This window comes from Triticum aestivum, chromosome 6B (assembly GCF_018294505.1).
Source record: "Triticum aestivum cultivar Chinese Spring chromosome 6B, IWGSC CS RefSeq v2.1, whole genome shotgun sequence".
Taxonomy (NCBI): Eukaryota; Viridiplantae; Streptophyta; class Magnoliopsida; order Poales; family Poaceae; genus Triticum; species Triticum aestivum.
Window position 1 is genome coordinate 611,218,177 of NC_057810.1, and position 13,521 is coordinate 611,231,697.

Here is a 13,521-nt window from a genome sequence, read left to right on the forward strand (position 1 = left end):
GATGGCCTCCTCCGCCACGGAGGGGCAAATCAAAAAATTGAGGAAGGTCGGATACTTGTCTAATGACATCGTGCACCGGCTTCCAAATGTGGGGCAACTCATCTCCACCCCCAGGCCCCATGAGCGGGTTGTTTTTCTTCCCCATTTCCTCCGCGGACTGGGTTTTCCTCTTCACCCGTTCGTCCGGGGGCTCATGTCCTACTACGGCCTGGACTTCCATGATCTGGCCCCGAACTTCATCCTCAATATCTCGGTGTTTATCGTCGTGTGTGAGGCCTTCTTCCGCATCCAACCCCACTTTGGCCTATGGCTGAAGATCTTCAGCGTCAAGCCAAAGGTTGTAAAAGGCCGACAAGCGGAATGCCGAGGTGCCATGGTGGGCAAGATAGCCAACGTCACCTGGCTCGAGGGTGCCTTCGTGGAAACCATCAAAGGGTGGCAATCGGGGTGGTTTTATATCACCGAGCCGCGTGACCCTAAGTGGGCAGCGGCCCCCGAATTTCGATCCGGCATCCCCACCCGGCTCACATCTTGGAAAGAGACGGGCCTGTCGTGGGGCAATCCGGAAGAGGTGACCGGACTCCAAACCTGCGTCCGAGACCTGGTGACCAAGAAGGTCAAGCTTGTCAACGTGGTCCAGGTCATGCTCTTCCGCCGGATCCTCCCGTGTCAACGACGGGACTTCAATTTGTGGGAGTTCGACCCGGCCCAGCACCAGACTCTATCCCGGCTCTTCGAAACGTAGCACGAGGACGCCTGGAAGGTGCTTTTCAAGAGTTCCGAGGTCTCCCCTCCCGTCATCGAGGATCACGGATTCTGCGCCAAATGTCAAGCCTCCGAAGTAAGCTCACATTTAGTCCCTTACAGGATACCCGAATTTCATAGTGTGACTTTATGTGGGATCTAAACTCCCGTTCCTTTGACAGGACTGGAACAGGACATCCGGATAGTTTGATTGTCCGGCTCCTTTGCCCGAAGGCCCAGCAGACGCGCAATTAGCAAAGCTACTGGTTCCGGCACCTCACGTGGTGCCGGAGAAGAAGGCCAAGGAGAAGGCCGCGGGGACCCGAAAGAGTTCCCGGCGCCCGGTGGCGTCGGATTTGCCCGACAACCCCAACGCACCCTCCGCCTCCGAAGACGAGGAGGAGGAGGAAGAAGAAGATGCCTCTCCCCCTCCAACAGGGGGAGGAAAGAAAAGAAAGGCCGCCCCAACTGGGGAAGCCGGAGGGTCCAAGAAGGGGAAGACCCTTCTATCGGACTACTCCCCCGACGCCGAAAACGGCGAGGGGGAATGGCCATCCAGGGTCAAGCCCTTGGCAAAATCGTAAGTGTCCGGCTACCCGAATGTCTTATTGCACTCCTTTATTATTTGATAGCTTCTAACACCGAATCTAATCATGCAGTCTGCCCAGAGCTCAGCTTGGCGATTCGTCGAGTGGCTCTCTGAATTCGTCGGACGTGAATAGCGCTTCACTTCCGACGGCCTCTTCCCCTCTCCCTACAGACGACGCTGAGGTGGAGTCCTGTAGGGGACAAAACCAGGAGGAGGTGGTCCCGGAGGCGCCACAAGGCGACCGTCTGGACTCCAGGCCCAAAGGGGGTAAAGCTCCGGAGGGATCTAAGTCCGGCCCCGGGCCGGACACTGCTCCGGAACCATCAGCGGTTCCAGAGTCCGACAGGCGGCGCCTTCAGAAGAAGGGCAAGCCTACGATGCCGGCGACTTCCGTCCACCCGGAAGCGCCGGACAATTTGCTGGAGGCGCTTAACGGCGCCTCCATCGACAAGGAACACCGCACTGTTATGAGTGCGGTGATTCAGAAGGTTCAGTCCGCCAAGAGCAGGCTGACGGAAGCCTGCACAAGCCTGTTAACGGGCTTTGAGGTATGTGTTCAAAAACATATATAAAAAATATTACCGCATAGACAGTAGCCCCTGATGCTCAGTTTGGTGTTCGGAAAGAAAAGCCGAGCTGAGGATCTAAAAATATATACGCAGGAGTTTAATAGAAATATGTCAATATGGGAATGCAGGCGGCGCTGCTGACCTCTGCCGCACTGACTGCGGAGGTCAATGCATTGAAGGAAAGCCTCGAGCGGTCCGAGAGCGAGCTCGGCCGTGCCAAGAAGCAGCTCGAGGATAAAGAGGGTACATAGTACCTCCTGTAAATGTATATAGAAATACTTGGTTGCAAAATAAGAACAGGACCAATGTTAATGTTGCAGGAGCCACGACCGAGGTGGCGACCCTGAAAGAGGCGGTCTCTGAGGCCGAAAAGAGTGTGGCCTTGGAGCGCACCGAGTGAGAGAAGCAGGAGGCGCGGGTGGTGGAGATGCGGCAAGAGCTCCAGGCTCTTGTGGAAAAACACGAGAGTTTGGAGCGTGACTCGAAGACTCGAGAGTCCGAGCTTGCCTTGGCTCTTGAGAGTGCCAAGACCGCTAAGGCCGAAGCCCAGAAGGCCCTTCAGGAGATCGAGGCGGTGAACAAGATAGTGGCGGGTAAGGCATTCTTTATGCAAAACAAAAATATAAAAGTTAATTATCTGCTACTTACCCGAATCCGGAGCTCTCCAGGAGCGTTCGCCTATCTGCCCCATAGTGTGTCTGATGCCGCCGCATACTACCGAGCCGAAGAGGGGAGCTCGACGGAAAAAGTGTTCTGGTCTCAGTATGCTGAGGCCGAACATCCGGTGCCCCTGAGCGACCAGCTGAAGCAGCTGGTCGAGCTCCACAAGGTGGCCGAACAGGCCATGAAGGGGCTCATAGCTCGGCTGTGGCCTGGAGAAGTCATGCCTGGGAGCTACTTCGGTCTGGTGCGGCGGCTGGTGGACGCATGTCCGTGGATTGAGGTCGTCAAGCGCTCCGTTTGTATTGAAGGTGCCCGTCGGGCCCTTGCCCGTGCTAAGGTGCACTGGGGCAAGCTAGATGCGGAGAAGCTGTTGACAGACGCGCCACCGCCGGGCAAGGAGTATCGTACGCCCGAGATGTATTATAATGGCGTTCTGAAGGGTGCCCGCCGTATAGTGGATGAGTGCTCCAAAGATGTAATTTTTGAGTAGACTCGCATTTGTTATCCTGTACGCTGAAGCTTTGTTCATATGCGTTAAGCAACGCTTGTTAATTTAAAATATTACCTTCTATGCGGCCGTTTATCAAATCTGAGAGATGCAAGTCATCGGCTTCGACCCCCATGCCACGAGTGCTGGGGTGTTCGGGATAAACCTGAGCGCTCTTGTTCCCATTCTTGGGTCCATCTAGGGAGGCGTTCAGCACAACGAACCAGGCCGTCGGACTTATAATGCTTTATCACTCTCAGTTAGCCATAGAATTCTATAATTTTAAATTTCGGCAAAGCCCCTAGTATTCGGAAGACCGAGTTCGGAGCGCTATCCACGCCTAGGCCAGATAAGTCCGGTTCCTCGCTCGAAGCGGCATAAGTCTTTAAGGACTCGAAGAAACCTCGCGAACAGCGACCTGTCTCTCACACTATCATGACAGTCAGTTTTAGCTTTCTCTACTAAGGTGTTAACCCAGCTCAACTGGGGCACAATCACAGTAGTTCTCCCAGCGCTACCTTAGCCAACAATGCGGAACGTAAGGTACCAAAACATGGGAGCCGGGCAAACCCAACTATTGACCAAAGACATGATTCGGAGCCGATGCATATAGTGCTATAAGTTCGGGGTGCCGCACTCATGAGAGTGTTCGGTCTTCTCACACCATGTTATGGGGTGTTGTAAGCCCCTGGTGTATTGTCCGCACCAAAGTGTACGGTTGCAGAATGTCATGAGTGAACATATTTGTATATAAAAATAGATAAGTACAATAATAGGTAAGAGCTTTATATATTGTTTATTAAAAAAAGGGGCTATTGCGAAAGCAGAACGATACAAGAAGTGCGGTAAGCAAGAGATGGGAGTATTTGACATATTACCCTCTAGGGGCAAGCTGCGGGATTGTAAGTAAAACAGGTATTAAACTCGTTATAGAGACCACCTGGACTTTTGACGTGGCTTGCTCCCTCCCTGGCTGTTGCATCGTGGGTTCGGTGAGTGTATTGTCGGATAGGCCTTCCGAATAGTTGGGTCCTGAAAGTGTGTGAAAAGGAAAACGGCGAAATAGGGAGCCCCTTAGTGCGGTTAAGCCGCATTCTGGGCGTGCCATTGTTGTGCCCCTCCCCTTATGCCCATGGTATCTCTAAGGCGTAATTATGTACGCGTGGTACCAGTATTGCCGTTTGGCGGGGGCTGGGGTTGGGGCCGCACTGCTATGCTTGCTCGGAACGTGCCAGCCGGATTTGTTGTAGGTTACTTCGGGCTCGCTTGACGTTGTCCGGACGTTTGACGCCTGGATTGGAGAACTGCCTTGAGAGGCTACTCTGTACTTCCGCCGCCAGGGCCACCGTGTGCTCCTCCGTTCGGAGAGAGCGTTCGGTGTTTCCGTTTACCGTGATGACTCTGCGAGGTCCTGGCATCTTGAGCTTGAGATATGCGTGGTGCGGCACCGCATTGAATTTTGCAAATGCGGTTCGTCCAAGCAGGGCGTGATAGCCGCTGCAGAATGGGACTATGTCGAAGATTAACTCCTCGCTCCGGAAGTTATTCGGGGATCCGAAGACCACCTCGAGTGTAACCGAGCCTGTACAGCTGGCTTCTACCCCTGGTATGACACCTTTGAAGGTTGTCTTTGTGGGTTTAATCCTTGAAGGATCGATGCCCATTTTTTGCACTGTGTCCTAGTAAAGCAGGTTCAGGCTACTGCCGCCGTCCATTAGGACTCTGGTAAGGTGAAATCCGTCGATAATTGGGTCTAGGACCAGTGCGGCGAATCCGCCGTGACGGATGCTGGTGGGATGGTCCCTTCGATCGAAGGTGATCGGGCAGGAGGACCATGGGTTGAACTTTGGGGCGACTGGCTCCACCGCATAGACGTCCTTGAGAGCACGCTTCCGCTCCCTTTTGGGGATGTGGGTTGCGTATATCATGTTCACCGTCTGAACTTGCGGGGGAAATCCCTTCTATCCTTTGTTGTTCGGCGGCCGGGGCCCCTCCTCGTCATCGCTATGTAGCCCCTTGTCTCTGGTCTCAGCACTTAACTTGCCTGCCTGCTCGAACACCCAACAATCCCTGTTGGTGTGATTGGCTGGCTGTTCGGGGGTGCCGTGTATCTGGCACGAGCGATCGAGTATCCGGTCTAAGCTGGATGGGCCCTGAGGGTTTCTTTTGAATGGCTTCTTCTGCTGACCCGGTTTAGAGCCTCTGAATCCGGCATTGACTGTCGTATCTTCAGTATTGTCACCGTTAATGCGGCGCTTATGCTTGTTGCGACGTGACCTGCCGTTGTTATCCTTGGTATCCGAATTGCCGGGGCTCTTGGTTATGTTATTGTTACGAGCTAGCCAGCTGTCTTCTCCCGCACAGAAGCGGGTCATGAGTGTCGTGAGGGCTGCCATAGATTTCGGCTTTTCCTGTCCTAGGTGCTGGGCAAGCCATTCATCTCGGATGTTGTGCCTGAAGGCTGCAAGGGCCTCGGCGTCCGGACAATCGACTATTTGGTTTTTCTTGGTTAGGAACCGTGTCCAGAATTGTCTGGCCGATTCCTCTGGCTGCTGGATTATGTGGCTTAGGTCATCGACGTCTGGTGGTCGCACATACGTGCCCTGGAAGTTGTCAAGGAATGCGGATTCCAGGTCCTCCCAACAACTGATTGACTCTGTTGGCAAGCTGTTAAGCCAATGTCGAGCTGGTCCTTTAAGCTTGAGCGGGAGGTATTTGATGGCGTGTAGATCATCACCACGGGCCATGTGGATATGAAGGAGATAATCCTTGATCCATACCGCAGGATCTGTTGTGCCATCGTATGATTCAATGTTTACGGGTTTGAAGCCCTCGGGGACTTGATGATCCATTACTTCGTCTGTGAAGCATAGTGGGTGTGCGGCGCCCCTGTACTGGGCTATATCACGACGCAGCTCGGACGAGCTTGGTCTGTTGTATTCGGCTGGGCCATACTTATTATGTCCGGCGTGACGGCTAGCGTCACGTGAAGCGGGGCGCCCATGCGATCCGTAGATCGATCTTGTTTGCCTTGCCTTATTCTCCAAGATGTCTCGCAGGTCTGTTGCATCTCCCCGTACTCTGGTATGTTTTGAGCGGTGTCGGAGTGCGGCTTGGGTTGAGGGCCTGAAGGCCTCTCTATTGCGGCCACGGGGTGGCCGATCGGGCACATCGTACGCTGGTGATGTAGGTTTAGTTGCTTCCTCCTCAAGTTGGGGTAGCAGCCTGCGCTTTGGGTAGCTCTTGGATGGGCGTTCTAGTTTATACTCTTCGGCCGCCAGGACTTCAGTCCATCTGTCGGCTAGCAAGTCTTGGTCAGCTCTAAGCTACTGCTGCTTTTTCTTGAGGCTGCTTGCCGTGGCTACGAGCCTGCATTTGAAACTCTCTTGTTCGATGGGATCCTCTGGCACAAGGAATTCGTCGTCGTCGAGGCTTGCCTCGTCTTCGGAGGGAGGCATGTAATTGTCGTCCTCATCCTCTTTGTCGGCCGCTCTCTCATGAGGGCTGGCTCCTTCGTCCTCCTGCACTGAATCCTGCTGGAGGGGGTTGTCTTCGGCACTGTCCAGCGTGTTGTTATCTTCGGTGCCGGAATCGCCGTTTTTGCTTTGGCGGGACTTAGAGCGGCGCCGCTGACATCGGCGCTTGGGTTGCTTCTTGGAGGGGTCATCCTCCGTTTTCTCCTCGCCATCCCCCGCTTTAGGGGTGTCCACCATGTATATGTCATATGACGAGGTGGCTTTCCAGTTTCCTATAGGTGCTGGTTCTTGATCGTCTCCTTCATCGGCGTCCATGCCGTCGATGTCTTCGGAGTCAAAGTCGAGCATGTCGGTTAAATTGTCGACAGTGGCTACGAAGTGGGTGGTGGGTGGGCTTCGAATTTCTTCGTCGTCCGCATCCCAATCGTGTTGGCCATAGTTCGGCCAGGGCTCTCCTGACAAAGAGAGAGACTTTAATGAATTCAGGATATTGCCGAAAGGCGAATGCTGAAAGACATCCGCGGCGGTGAACTCCATGACCGGAGCCCAATCAGGCTTAATCGGAAGAGGTGCGGGATTTATGGAGTTCGGATCGGAGTCCGACACCTTGGAGTCACGGGCCTTGTGAGGGACTAGGCTGGTATCCGGCTCTATCGCCGTAGAGGTTGCAGCTTCTGGGGCGGCGTCCAACCGTCCGTCCTCGACTGGCGCAGTGGGCTCCGAGCTAATGGTCGGAGCGGACACCTGAGCGACGCTCTGGGTGTTGTCCGATGACAGAGCTAAATCATGCCCATCGTGACAGTGCGGCGCGCCCGGTCGTGGCTCGAACCCGTCGAAGATCAAGTCCCCGCGGATGTCGGCCGTGTAGTTTAAGCTTCCAAACCTGACCTGATGGCCAGGGGCGTAGCTTTCGATCTGCTCCAGATGGCCGAACGAGTCGTCCCGCAATGCGAAGCCGCCGAATACGAAGATCTGTCCGGGGAGAAAAGTCTCATCCCGGACCGCATCGCGATTGACGAGCGAAGAAGCCATCGGGCCTAAAGGCGACGACACAGAGGAACTCTCAATGAAAGCACCAATGTCGGTGTCAAAACCGGCGGATCTCGGGTAGGGAGTCCCGAACTGTGCATCTAGGCGGATGGTAACAGGAGACAAGGGACACGATGTTTTTACCCAGGTTCGGGCCCTCTCGATGGAGGTAAAACCCTACTCCTGCTTGATTAATATTGATGATATGGGTAGTACAAGAGTAGATCTACCACGAGATCGGAGTGGCTAAACCCTAGAAGCTAGCCTATGGTATGATTGTTGTTCGTCCTACGGACTAAAACTCTCCGGTTTATATAGACACTGGAGAGGGCTAGGGTTACATAGAGTCGGTTACAACGGGAGGAGATCTTCATATCGTATCGCCAAGCTTGCCTTCCATGCCAAGGAAAGTCCCATCCGGACACGGGACGGAGTCTTCAATCTTGTATCTTCATAGTCCGGGAGTCCGGCCAAAGGTCTTAGTCTGGCCATCCGGACACCCCCTAATCTAGGACCCCCTCAGGGACTAAAAGCTTTGTTGTTCTTGTTGTTGTTTTAATGAATAACATTTAATTTCTTATCAACTCTTTGTCCTAGAACATCACCAACAGCATAATCACTAGCATCACACATAATTTCAAAAGGCAAGTTCCAATCAGGTGGTTGAATAACAGGTGCATAAATTAAGGGTTTCTAAAGTGTTTCAAAGGCTTCTACACAATCATCATCAAAAACAAATGGAACATCCTTTTGTAAAAGATTTGTATGAGGCCTAGAAATTTTAGAGAAGTCTTTAATAAATCTCCTATAGAAACCAGCATGTGACCGAGGAAACTACGAATACCTTTGATATCGTTAGGACATGGCATTTTCTCAATTGCATCGACTTTAGATTTATCCACCTCAATACCTCGTTCAGAAATTTTATGCCCCAAAACAATACCTTGATTAACCATAAAGTGGCATTTCTCCCAATTCAAGACAAGATTAGTTTGCTCACATCTCTGCAAAACTCGATCAAGGTTGCTCAAGCAATCATTAAAAGAAGTTCATAAATGAAAAAATCATCCATGAAAACCTCAACAATATTTTCACAAAAATCAGAGAATATAGCAGTCATACATCTTTGAAAGGTAGCAGGTGCATTGCATAAACCAAAAGGCATACATCTATAAGCATAAGTTCCGAAAGGACGAGTAAAGGTGATTTTCTCTTGATCAGGTTGTGAGACGGGTATTTGAGAAAAACCAGAATATCCACCAAGAAAACAAAAAAGTGTGTGTGTTGACAATCTTTCTTACATTTAATCAATAAAAGGCAGAGGGTAATGATCTTTTCTAGTAGCTTTATTTAATTTTCTAAAATCGATTACCATTCTATACCCAGTAACAATTCTTTTGTGGAATAAGTTCATTCTTGTCATTAGGAACAACGGTAATACCTTCTTTTTTAGGGACACAATGAACGGGACTTACCCATCTACTATCAGCTATGGGATAGATTACACCTGCTTCCAGAAGCTTCTGTATTTCTGTTATTACCACTTCTTTAATTTTAGGATTTAAACGTTGTTGGTGATCAGCAATGGGTTTAGCATCAGGTTCCATATTAATTTTGTGCTAACAGAGAGTGGGACTAATGCCCTTTAAATCATCAAGAGTATATCCAATAGTAGCTCGGTGCTTCTTTAGAAGCTTCAATAATCTTTTTTCTTCATGTTCTGAAAGGTTAGCACTAATAATAACAAGATATATCTTTTTCTTATCAAGATAAGCATATTACAGAGTGTCTGGTAATTGTTTTAATTCAAACACAGGATCACCTTTAGGTGGAGGAGGACCTCCTAGAGTTTCAATAGGTAAATTGTGTTTAAACAGAGGACGTTGCTCAAAGAAATTTTTATCTATTTCACTTCTTTCATGCAGATGCATATCATTTTCATGATCTAGCAAATATTGTTCTAGAGGATCAGCAGGAGGCACGAAAATAGAAGCAAGACCAATTATTTCATCCTTACTAGACAATTCTTTCCTATGATGTTCTACTAAACTTGGAAAAATTAAACTCATGAGACTCATCACCAAAACTAACACCGATAGTTTGTTTCTCGCAATCTATTTTAGCATTAACGGTGTTCAAGAAAGGTCTAGCAAAGATAATAGGACAAAATTTATCTTATGGGGAACCCGGAACAAGAAAATCAGTAGGTTATTTTATTTTCCCACACAAGACTTCAACATCTCTAACAATCCCAAGTGATGTGATGGTGTCTCTGTTAGCAAGTTTAGTAGTAACATCTATGTCTTCTATTTCCGCGGGTGCTATATCAATCATAATTTCTTGATATAAGGTAAAAGGAATAGTACTCACGCTAGCACCTATGTCGCATAAACCATGATAACAGTGATCTCCTATTTTACCTCAGATAACACGCATGCCAACAACAGGTCTATGTTTATTATTTTTTTCATCGGGTTTGGCAATTCTAGCAGCTTCATCACAGAAGTAAATAACATGCCCATCTATATTTTCAACCAAGAGATCTTTAACGATAGCAACACTAGGTTCTACTTTGATTTGTTCAGTAGGTTTGGAAGTTCTAATATAACTTTTGTTGACCACAGTTGAAACTTTAGCATGTTCCTTTATCGTAATAGGGAAAGATGGGTTTTTAATATAAGCAATAGGAACAACTGGATCAACATTATAAATAATAGTTTCATCTTTAGCTATTACTGGTTCTTTAATTTCTTCTTCGATAGGTGGGTGATATTTAAACCACTTCTCCTTAGGGAGATCAACATGAGTAGCAAATGATTCACAAAAGGAGGCTACTATCTCAGAGTCAAGTCCATATTTAGTGCTAAAATTTTGAAAAGGTATTCATAAAATATTTAACATAATCATACTTGAGCTTTAATACCTGACTCTTTACCTTCATCGAGTTCCCAATCTTCAGAGTTGCGTTTAATTCTTGCTAAAATATCCCACCAGAAGTCAATAGTCTTCTTCATAAATGAACCAGTACAAGAAGTATCGAGCATGGATCGATCATCATGAGAAAGAATATAACATTGACTTGAGCCTCCCCCAAGCTAGAGTGATACTTTCTCCTTCATGAGGCCAAAAATTATATATATAATTACGATCACGATGAACTAAATGCATAGGATAAATTTTTTGGTGAAATTCCAATTTCAATCGATTCCAATTCCAAGATCCAATATCATCGCATAGCCTATACCATGCTAATGCATTTCCCTTCAAAGATAAAGGGCAACCTTCTTATTAGCTTCACCTTCGGGTAAACCTGCAAGCTTAAATAATCCACAAATTTCATCCACATATATCAAGTGCATATCAGGATGTTCGGTTCCATCTCCTACGTAAGGATTAGCTAGCGGTTGTTCTATCATACCCGAAGGAATTTCATAACCAATATTTTCAGTAGGTGAAGTAGGTTGAGGGGTAACTAATTGTGGTTCCGGTCAAGGTGAAGATACCCCGAACAAACCCCTCAAAGGATTGTTCTCCATAGTAACAAGTGACAATAAATTTCAGCACGTAGTAATAACTTTTCCTTACCGATTTCCACTTACCAAGAGCGCTTCACTCCTCGGCAACGGCGCAAGAAAAGAGCCTTGATAACCCACAAGTATAGGGGATCAATCGTAGTCATTTCGATAAGTAAGAGTGTCGAACCCAACGAGGAGCGGAAGGAAATGACAAGTAGTTTTTAGCAAGGTATTCTCTACAAGCACTGAAATTATATGTCGTAACGAGTAGTTTGATAGCAAGATAATTTGTAAAGAGCAAGTAACGGTAATGGTAACGAAAGTGCAGCAAGGTAGCACAATCCTTTTGAGGCAAAGGACAAGCCAAAATGGTCTCTTGTGATAGCAAAGCGTTCTTGATGGTACACGGGAATTTCATCTAGTCACTTTCATCATGTTGGTTTGATTTGTGTTCGCTACTTTGATAATTTGATATGTGGGTGGACCGGTGCTTAGGTGATGTTCTTACTTGAACAAACCTCCTATTCATGATTAACCCCCTCGAAAGCATCCACAACTACGAGAAAAGTATTAAGAATAAATCTAACCATAGCATTAAACTTTTAGATCCAAATCAGTCCCTTACGAAATAGCGCATAAACTAGGATTTAAGCTTCTGTCACTCTCGCAACCCATCATCTAGTAACTACTCTCCAATGCATTCCCTTAGGCCCAAATATGGTGAAGTTTCATGTAGTCGACGTTCACATGACACCACTAAGGGAATAACAACATACATATCATCAAAATATCAAACACATATCAAGTTCACATGATTACTTGCAACAAGATTTCTCCTGTGACCTCAAGAACAAAAGTAACTACTCACAAATGATAATCATGCTCAAGATCAGAGGGATATTAAATAGCATATTGGATCTGAACATATAAGCTTCCACAAAATAAACCATATAGTAATCAACTACAAGATGTAATCAACACTACTAGTCACCCACAAGCACCAATCTAAGGTTCCGGTACAAAGGTTGAACACAAGAGATGAACAAGAGTTTGAGAGGAGATGGTGTTGTTGAAGATGTTGATGAAGACTGCCCTCCCCAAGATGGGAGAGTTGTTGGTGATGATGATGACGATGATTTCCCCCTCCGGGCAGGAAGTTCCCCCGGCGGAATCGCTCCGCCGAAGGGCAAAAGTGCTCATACCCAAGTTCCGCCTCGAAACAGCGGCACTTCGTCCCGAAAGTCCTCCCCTGATTTTTTTTCTAGGTCAAAATGACTTATATACCAGAAGAGGGGCACCGGAGGTGCGCCGAGGAGGGCACAACCCAACATGGCGCGCCTAGGCTCCCTAGCGCGCCCAAGTGGGTTGTGCCCACCTGGTGGGGCCCCTCTGGTAGTTATTTGCTCCAATAATTCTTATTTATTCCATAAAAATTCCTTGTGAAGTTTGAGCTCATTTAGAGTTGTGCAGAATAGGTAGCCTGACGTAGCTTTTTCAGGTCCAGAATTCCAGCTGCTGGTATTCTCCCTCTTTGTGTGAACCTTGCATATTATGAGAGAAAAGGCGTTAGAATTACTCCAAAAAGCATTATTGTGCATAAAATATCATAAATAACAGTAGGAAAACATGATGCAAAATGGACGTATCAGGGCGCCACCCTCCCCTGCCTTTCCCCGGCACCTATATAAGACAGGGGGGAGCGTGGCTTGGGAGGGACTCCAAGTAGGATTCCTCCTACTTGGGAGCCTCCTTTGGCTGCTCCTCCCTCCCTCCCACCTATATATATGTGGGAGGGGGGTGCCTAGCACACACCAGACAATTGCCTAGCCATGTGCGGCGCCCCCGCCTCCACCGTTTACACCCTCGGTCATATTTTCGTAGTGCTTAGGCGAAGCCCTGCGGAGGTCACTTCACCATCACCGTCACCACGCCGTCGTGCTGCCGGAACTCTTCTACTACCTCGCCGTCTTGCTGGATCAATAAGGCGGAGGACGTCACCAAGCTGAACGTGTGCAGAACGCTGAGGGGTCATATGTTCGGTACTTGACAGATTGGAGCGCGAAGAAGTTCGACTACATCAACCACGTTGTTAAAACGCTTCCGCTTACGATCTACGAGGGTACATAGACACACTCTCCCCCTCGTTGCTATGCATCTCCATGGATAGATCATTGAGTGTGCGTAGAAATTTTTTTGTTTTCCATGCAACATTTCCCAACACAATGCACACGATTAGTTCGCAAAAGCATTGTCATCAATCACCAAAACCTCTAAGGGAGGAATATGCCCTAACAATCTCCCCCTTTTTGGTGGATTAATGACAACACAGGATTTACACAAGGATAAGATATGATAATATGCAAAACCAACATCTACAAAATATAGAGGCTCCCCCTAGATGTGTGCACTAATTAAGTATGCTTTTGGAATGCAAAGTACACACATTAGG